An 8,315-nucleotide genomic window follows, 5' to 3' on the forward strand; every position below is an offset into this window, starting at 1 on the left:
CTTTACTCTGAGTAGGTGCCTGTCTTTGTGGTTGAGGTGTGTTTCGTGTAAACAGCAGAATGTTGGATCCTGTTTTTGTATCCAATCTCTTAGCCTGTGCCTTTTTATAGGTGAGTTGAGCCCATTGACATTAAGTGATATTAATGACCAGTGGTTGTTAACTCCGGTCACTTTTTTAGTAGTAGGGTTTTTGTGTTTCCCTTCTTTGATTTGTGTTGGTGAAGGGTCTCTAGATGTCTGAGTTATTATGGTCATTGTTGGACTCCTTGGTTAGTGAGTTTCCTTCTATTATTTTCTGTAAGGCTGGATTTGTGGCTGTGTATTGTTTAAATTTGTTTTTATCCTGGAAAATTTTATTTTCTCCATTTTTAATGAATGAAAGCTTGGCTGGGTATAGTAGTCTGGGCTTGCATCCATGGTCTCTTAGTTTTTGCAGTACATCTATCCAGGACCTTCTGGCTTTCGTGGTTTGCATAGAGAAGTCAGGTGTAAGTCTGATAGGTTTACCTTTATAAGTAACTTGAACTTTTTCCTTTGTGGCTCTTAATATTCTTTCTTATTCTGTATGCTTTGTGTTTTGATTATTATATGGCGAGGGGATGTGTTTTTTTGATCCAGCCTATTCGGTGTTCTGTATGCTTCTTGAACCTTCATAGGTACATCTTTCTTCAGGTTGGGAAAGTTTTCTTCTATAATTTTATTAAGTATATTTTCTGGACCGTTGAGCTGCACTTCTTCTCCTTCTTCTACTCCAATGATTCTTAGGTTTGGTCTTTTTATTGTGTCCCATATTTCCTGAATGTTTTGTGATTAGAGTTTGTTGGACTTGCTGTTTTCTTTGATCAGTGCGTTTATTTTCTCTATGTTATCTTCAGAATCTGAGATTCTTTCTTCTATCTCTTGTATTCTGCTGGTTATGCTTGTTTCTGTAGTCTCTATTCGTTTACCTAGATTTTCCATGTCCAGCCAGCCCTCTGTTTGTGTTTTCTTCTTTGCCTCCATTTCAGTTTTCAAGTGTTGAACTGTTTCCATTATCTGCTTGATTGTTTTTCCTTGGTTTCCTAGGGTATCATTCACTGATTTACTCAATTCCTCAAACTTTCTGTTATACTTCTCATCCATTTCTATAAGGGCATTTTTATATGCTGTTTAAGGGCCTCTATCACTTTCATAAAGTCAGTTTTTTCTACTTCTTCTTTATTAAGGTGTTCATGTCCTCCTCTTGAGAGGTTGCTGGGTTCTGGTGGTTTCATGTTGTTTTTCAGATTGTTGGGTGAATTCTTGCATTGGTGCCTGCCTATCTCTTCCTCCGAATACTCCCCTATGGATCTTCTTTTACAGGATCAGGTCTTCTTGCCCACTGATGTACCTTCCCAGTGATGTCACTCCCCAGTGATGGTTCTCCTGGTGTCCAGATCGGATCTCCGTGCTGCTTGGGTAGCTCGCAAACAAAGGGCCCACCCTGCTTGCTGCAGGCAGGCTATGGAGACAAAGGAACTACTACTCTCCCTTTTTCCCCTCCCAATTCGGGTTCAGTCCCAGTGCCCGAGCATGCTGAGCTGGGAGGTGCTATGCCGCCAAAGAGGGGAGTGAGGGAGGGAGACAGGGGGTAGGGGGTTCTGGATGTAAGCTGGGTGGGATAGGAAGAGAGAGGAGGTATTGGGCAATATAGCCCCTGCAGGATGACCAGGAAGTGGAGGAGGGATGAGGAACGTCTAAGTTCCCTGTTCCTGGCTGCTGCCACACTCACTCACCCCAATGATGGCTCTCCCGGTGCCCAGATCGAAACTCCATGCTGCTTGGGTAGCTCACAAACAAAGGGCCCACCCTGCTTGCTGCAGGCAAGCTATGGAGACAAAGGAACTACCTCCCTCCCTTTTGCCCTCCCAATTCGGGTTCGGTCCCAGCACCCGAGCAGGCTAAGCTGGGAGGTGCTATCTCTCTATCTTTTTGTGTATAGGAGGGCTACTGATTTTTTTTGAGTTGATCTTGTATCCTGCCACATCACTGAAGGTATTTATCAGCTGTAGGAGTTCTTTGGTAGAGGTTTTAGAGTCACTGATGTATACTATCATATCATCTGCAAATAACGAAAGTTTGACCTCTTTCTTTTCAGTTTGAATCCCCTTAATCTCCTTATGTTGTCTTATTGCTATTGCTAGAACTTCAAAAAGTATGTTGAAGATATGTAGAGAGTGGAGAGCCTTGTCTTGTTCCTGATTTTAGTGGAATGGCTTTGAGTTTCCATTTAATTTTATATTAGCTGTTGGCTTGCTGTATATTGCTTTTATTATATTTAGATGTGATCCTTGTATCCCTAACTAGCTCTCTAAGACCTTTATTATAAAGGGGTTTTGAATTTTGTCAAATGCTTTTTCAGCATCTAATGAAATGATCATATGTTTTTTTCTTTCAGTTTATTTATAATGATGGATTACATTGATAGATTTTTGTATGTTGAACCAGCCCTGCATCTCTGGGATGAAGCCTACTTGATCATAATAGATAATTTTTTGATGTGTTCTTGGATTCAGTTTCCCAGTATTTTATTGAGAAGTTTTGCAGTGATGTTCATGAGCGAGACTGGTCTGTGATTCTCTTTCTTGGTTGAGTCTTTGTGTGGTTTTGGTATCAGGTTAACTGTAGCTGCTTAATAAAACCTCTTCTGTATCTATTATGTGAAACACCGTAAGGAGCATAAGTATCAACTCTTCTTGGAAGTTCTGCTAAAATTCTGCATTATAACCATCTGGTCCTGGGCTTTTTTTTTATGACAGCTTCTATTTCCTCATGACTTATAGGTCTATTTAAATTGTTCACCTGGTCCTGATTTAATTTTTTTTTATTATTGAAAAATATTCCGCCTCCTCCCCTTCCCCCCTCCCCCCACTCCTTTCCTCCTCCCTCTCCAGTCCAAAGAGCAGTCATTTTGGTATATGGTATTTATTTAAAAACAAGTCCATTTTTTTTTACATTTTCCAACTTTGTAGCATATAAGCCTTTGTAGTAAGACCTCATTAGTCTCTCAATTTCCTCAGTGTCTGTTGTTATGTCCCCCTTTTCATTTCTGATCTTGTTAATTTGCATGTTCTCTCTCTGCCTTTTGATTAATTTGGATAGGGACTTGTCAATCTTGTTGGTTTTTTTTTTCAAAGAACCAGCTCTTTGTTTCATTGATTCTTTGGACTGTTTTCTGTGTTTCTATTTTGTTGATTTCAGCCCTCAGTTTGATTATTTCCAGTCTTCTACTCCTCCTGGGTGAGTCTGCTTCTTTTTTTTCTAGCGCTTTCAGCTGTGCTGTTAAGTCTCTAATGTGAACTTTTTCTGTTTTCTTTATGTGAGCACTTAGTTCTATATACTTTCCCCTTAGCACTGCTTTCATGGTGTCCCATAGGTTTGGATATGTTGTGTCTTTTTTGTTGTTATTGTTGAATTCAAGGAAGACTTTAATTTCTTTCTTTATTTCTACCCTGACCTAGGGGTGTTTCAGTAGTTAACTGTTCTGTTTCCATGAGTTTGTAGGTTTTCTGGGGGTAGAATTGTTGTTAAATTCTAATTTTATTCCATGGTGATCTGATAAGACACAGGTGGTTGCTAAAATTTTTGTATCTGTGGAAGTTTGCTTTGTTATTGAGTATGTGATTAATTTTTGATAAGGTTCCATGAGATGCTGAGTAGAAGGTATATTCTTTCCTATTTGGGTGGAATGTTCTGTAGATGTCTGTTATGTCCATTTGATTTACTACCTCTTTTAGTTTTCTTTTTTCTCTGTTAGGTTTCCGTCTGGTTGACCTGTCCATTGGTGAAAGAGGAGTGTTGAAGTCTCCTACCATTAGTGTGTGAGATTTGATGTGTGCTTTGAGTTCTAGTAATGTTTCTTTTATATATACGGGTGCTTTTATATTAGGGGCATAGATATTCAAGCTCGAGACTTCATCCTGTTGAATTGTTCCTGTTATGAGTATAAAGTGTCCATCCCCATCTCTTCTTATTGAATTTAGTTTGAAGTAAATTTTGTTAGATATTAGTATAGCCACACCCACTTGTTTCTTTGGTCCGTTTGATTGAAAAACCTTTTCCCAACCCTTTACTCTGAGTAAATGTCTGTCTTTCTGGTTGAGGTGTGTTTCTTGTAAGCAGCAGAATGTTGGATCCTGTTTTCGCATCCATTCTCTTAACCTGTGCCTTTTTATAGGTGAATTGAGTCCACTGATATTGATATTAATGACTGGTGGTTGTTAAATTCTGGTTGTTTTTTTTTCAGTGGTAGAGTTTGTGTGTTTCCCTCCTTTGAGTTGTGTTTGTGGAGGGTTGTTAGATGTCTGAGTTATTGTGAGTGTTGTTGGGTCCCTTGGATTGTGATTTTCCTTCTATTACTTTCTGTAAGGCTGGTTTGTGCCAACATATTGTTTAAATTTGTTTTTATCCTGGAATATCCTGTTTACTCTATTGATGGTGAAAGAAAGCTTGACTGGGTATAATATTCTGGGCTTGCATCCATGGTCTCTTAGTTTCTGTATCACATCTATCCAAGACCTTCTGGCTTTCATGGTTTCCATAAAGAAGTCATGTGTAATTCTGATAGGTTTACCTTTATATGTTACTTGACCTTTTTCCTTTGCAGCTCTTAATATTCTTTCTTTTTCTGTATGTTTTGTGTATTGATTATTATATTTTTGAGGGGATGTTTTGTTTAGTTTTGTTTTGATCTAGTCTATTCAGTGTTCTGTATGCTTCTTGTACCTTCATAGGAATATCCTTCTTTAGGTTGGGAAACTTTTCTTTTATAATTTTGTTGAATATATTTTCTAGGCCTTGAGCTGTAATTCTTCTCCTTCTTCTACCCCTATTATTCTTAGGTTTGGTCTTTCCATGGTGTCCCTGATTTCCTGGATGTTTTGTGTTAAGAATTCATTGGATTGGCTGTTTTCTTTGATCAATGAGTTTGTTTCTTCTATAGTATCTTCAGTGCCTGAGATTCTTTCTTCTATCTTTTGTATTCTGTTGGTTATACTTGTCTCTGTAGTCCCTGTTCACTTACCAAGATATTCCATAACCAGCTGTCCCTTGGTTTGTGTTTTCCTCATTACCTTTATTTCATTTTTCAAGTCTTGAACTGTTTCCATTACCTGTTTGATTGATTTTTCTTGGTTTCCTAGGGTATCTTTGAGGGATTTACTCATTTCTTAAAACTTTTTTTATTCTTCTCATCCATTTCTTAAGGGAGTTTTTCACATCCTGTTTAAGGGAATCTATCACTTTCATTATATTATGTTTAAAGTCTATCTCTTCTACTTCTTCTGGATTAGGGTGTTCAAGTCTTCCTGTTGTATGTTCGCTGGATTCTGGTGTTATTATGTTGCTTTTCAGATTGTTGGAGGAATTCTTGCATTGGCACCTGCCCATCTCTTCCTTCAAATGCTGTTTGGAGAGTCTTGGTGGCTTGATCCAATCTTTGCTGTGGCTACCTGCGTACTTGGGGGTTTTTCTTGGTCTGCCCTCTCTTAGGTACTCTCCGCACTGGAGTCTCTCAGATCCTCTCTACCCTGAAGTAGGCTGTGGTGGTAGATCTAAGAACCCCACAAATGGAAAGAAGTGCATGGGGGAGGGGCAAGCTTGGATGGGATAAGTAGAGAAAGGCAGTAGCCAGGAAGAAGCCCCTCTGAATTGTCAGAAAGTTTAGGGGATTTGGGGTGCCTGTGCTCCATTCCCAGGGTGTCTGGCTAGTTGGTCGGGCACTCACTTACTCCTCCAGATGGATGAAATTTCTGGTACAGAATCAGGGTCATCTTCTGGTCAAGGACCTCACAGACAAAAGGGCGGGCTTTCTGGGCGCAGGCTCAATGGAACAAAGAAACTCCTACAGCAGTTGCACTCACCTCTTTGTCCCCAGACTCTCAGCCCTGATAGCAGGCTGAGTTGGGAGATCCTACCACCCCACAGATGGAAAGATGTGCTTGAGGGGCAAGCTGGGATGGGATAAGAAGAGAAAGGCAGTAGCCAGGGAGAAGCCCCTCTGAATGGCCAGAAAGTTTAGGCAATAGAGGGTGCCTGTGCTCCATTTCTGGGGCATCCAACCAGCTGCTGGTTGGGCACACACTCACCCCTCTGAATGGACGGATCTTCTGAGTTTGTGTTTTTTTTTTATTGCCTCTATTTCAGTCATCAAGTCTTGAACTGTTTGCTTCACCTGTTTGATTGTTTTTTCTTGGTTTTCTTGGGCTTCTTTAAGAGATTTGTTGATTTCTTACAAGTTTTTGTTTGTCTTTTCCTCCATTTATTTAAGGGAATGTTTCATTTCCTCTTTAAATGTCTTCATCATCCACATAAAGTTATGTTTAAAATCATTATCTTCTGCTTCTTCTGGGTTAGAGTGATCAAGTCTTCCTGTTGTATGACCACCGGGTTCTGGTGTTGCCATGTTGCATTTTAGGTTGTTGAATGAATTCTTGCATTTGCACCTACCCATGTCTTCCTCCAGTTTGTGCTGGCAGTGTCCTTGCCTCATGGTCCAACATTCTACTGGCAGTCTGTGTTTGCGGAAACTATTCTTTGTCTGCTCTGTACTGTCACTGTCTGTATCTCAGGAAGTCACTGAGGTCTCTCTTAGTCCACTTTCTTGTCCTTCTCTTTTGATTCACTGTCTTGGCCTACTCTGTGCAGTCACAGCCTGTGCTTCAGAGTTCCTCTCTTGGTCCTCTCTGTGAAGTCACGTCCAGTGCTGCAGAGTTCCTCTGAGATTGTGCGGGATAGGAGGGTTTGGAGGTATAGTAGGACTTGTAGCTTACAGGGTCCAATCAGTGGTGGAGGGGTGTTGAAATATCCTACCTCTTGAACCTCTCTATGTACTTTTAGTCTGTGTTTCAGAGTTGCTCTGAGTCATGGGGGATAGGAAGGTTTGGGGGCAGAGTGAGACTTGTAACTTACAGGGTCTGATTGATGGTATGCTTACCTACTGGCTGGCTAGAGAAGCTGAGACAAGGGTCCTGGGAGTTTTCCCTGGTATGCAGGATCTAGAGAATAGGGTGACCTGCCAAGTGGGTGGTCACTCACCTCTTGGTCCTCTCTGTGTATTTGCAGACTGTGTTTCAGAGGTCCTATGAGGTCATGGGGGATACAAAGGGCTGGGGGCAGAGTGCTACTTGTAGCTTACAGAGTCCAATCAACGAGTTGGAGTTTTTAGAGCAGGCTATTTGTAGTTTTTTGTCATCTTTTATTTTAATTTCTTTATTTTATGCATATGGGTATTTTTTCTTCAGGTACTTTTGGATACCACATGTGTTTTTGGTGTGTTAAGTGGCTGGAAAAGTATGTGTGAACCTCCATATAGTTGTTGAAAACCAAACACTCTTCTCCACAATAGTAGCCAGTAATCTTAACTGCTGAGAAAAATCTCTCAAGCTCACTTTTATTTTTTTGGAGACAGTGTTTCCATGTAGCTCTAACAGTACTGGAACTCAGTCTGTAGTTCAAACTGGCCTCAAAATCACAGCTATCTACCTGCTTCTGCCTTCTGAGTACTGGGATTAAAAGCATGGGCGATAGCATCCTCCTTGTGACTCGTATTTTTTTTTCAAGACAGGATTTCTCTGTGGTTTTGGAGCCTGTTCTGGAACTAGCTTTTGTAGACCAGGCTGGTCTCGAGCTCACAGAGATCCGCCTGCCTCTGCCTCCCAAGTGCTGGGATTAAAGGCGTGTGCCACCACCGCCCGGCTGACTTGTATGATTAAAGTGCTTACTGTAAAGAAGGCCTGGTACTAACACTGAAATTAAACCTCACATTGCTTGTATCTCCCTGGGGAAACAGACATGTAGCAAAAGAAAGCATACCCATCTTGGAGGTTCCAGTGTCAGGACAACTAGAGATGGTCAGGTAAGTGGCAGCTCACAATGGCAGCAGTGCTGGGAGGCCTATTCATTGTTACAGCCATGATCATCATGCTCAAGATAATTTCAGACAAAGAAGAGGTAGAGGGATGAGGTAGCAATTGACCAAGACTGAATACTGAGCAGTGATGAGCAGCATGTGCTTTGCTAAAGCATGCATACAAACTTCCACCTCTGAATAGCTCCAGAGCATGCAGAGGGATGCAACAATTTCAGAGTCACATATTCTGAATTTCCTACAGCAGGCAGAACCTTCCCTTGCTACTCAGCACAATCAAGGCCATGAAGACAGTTGCTAGGCCTGGGGACGTGGGGCCTTGGGTTTAATTCAGGGAGAAGCTCTAATAGCTTAAATACAAGCACTGTCACAAACTCTTTGAGTTGTCCTGGAAGGAGCATCCTACCATTCTTGATCATTAGAGTTTTAC

This window comes from Microtus pennsylvanicus, chromosome 15 (genome assembly GCF_037038515.1).
Source record: "Microtus pennsylvanicus isolate mMicPen1 chromosome 15, mMicPen1.hap1, whole genome shotgun sequence".
In the NCBI taxonomy this organism is placed as follows: Eukaryota; Metazoa; Chordata; class Mammalia; order Rodentia; family Cricetidae; genus Microtus; species Microtus pennsylvanicus.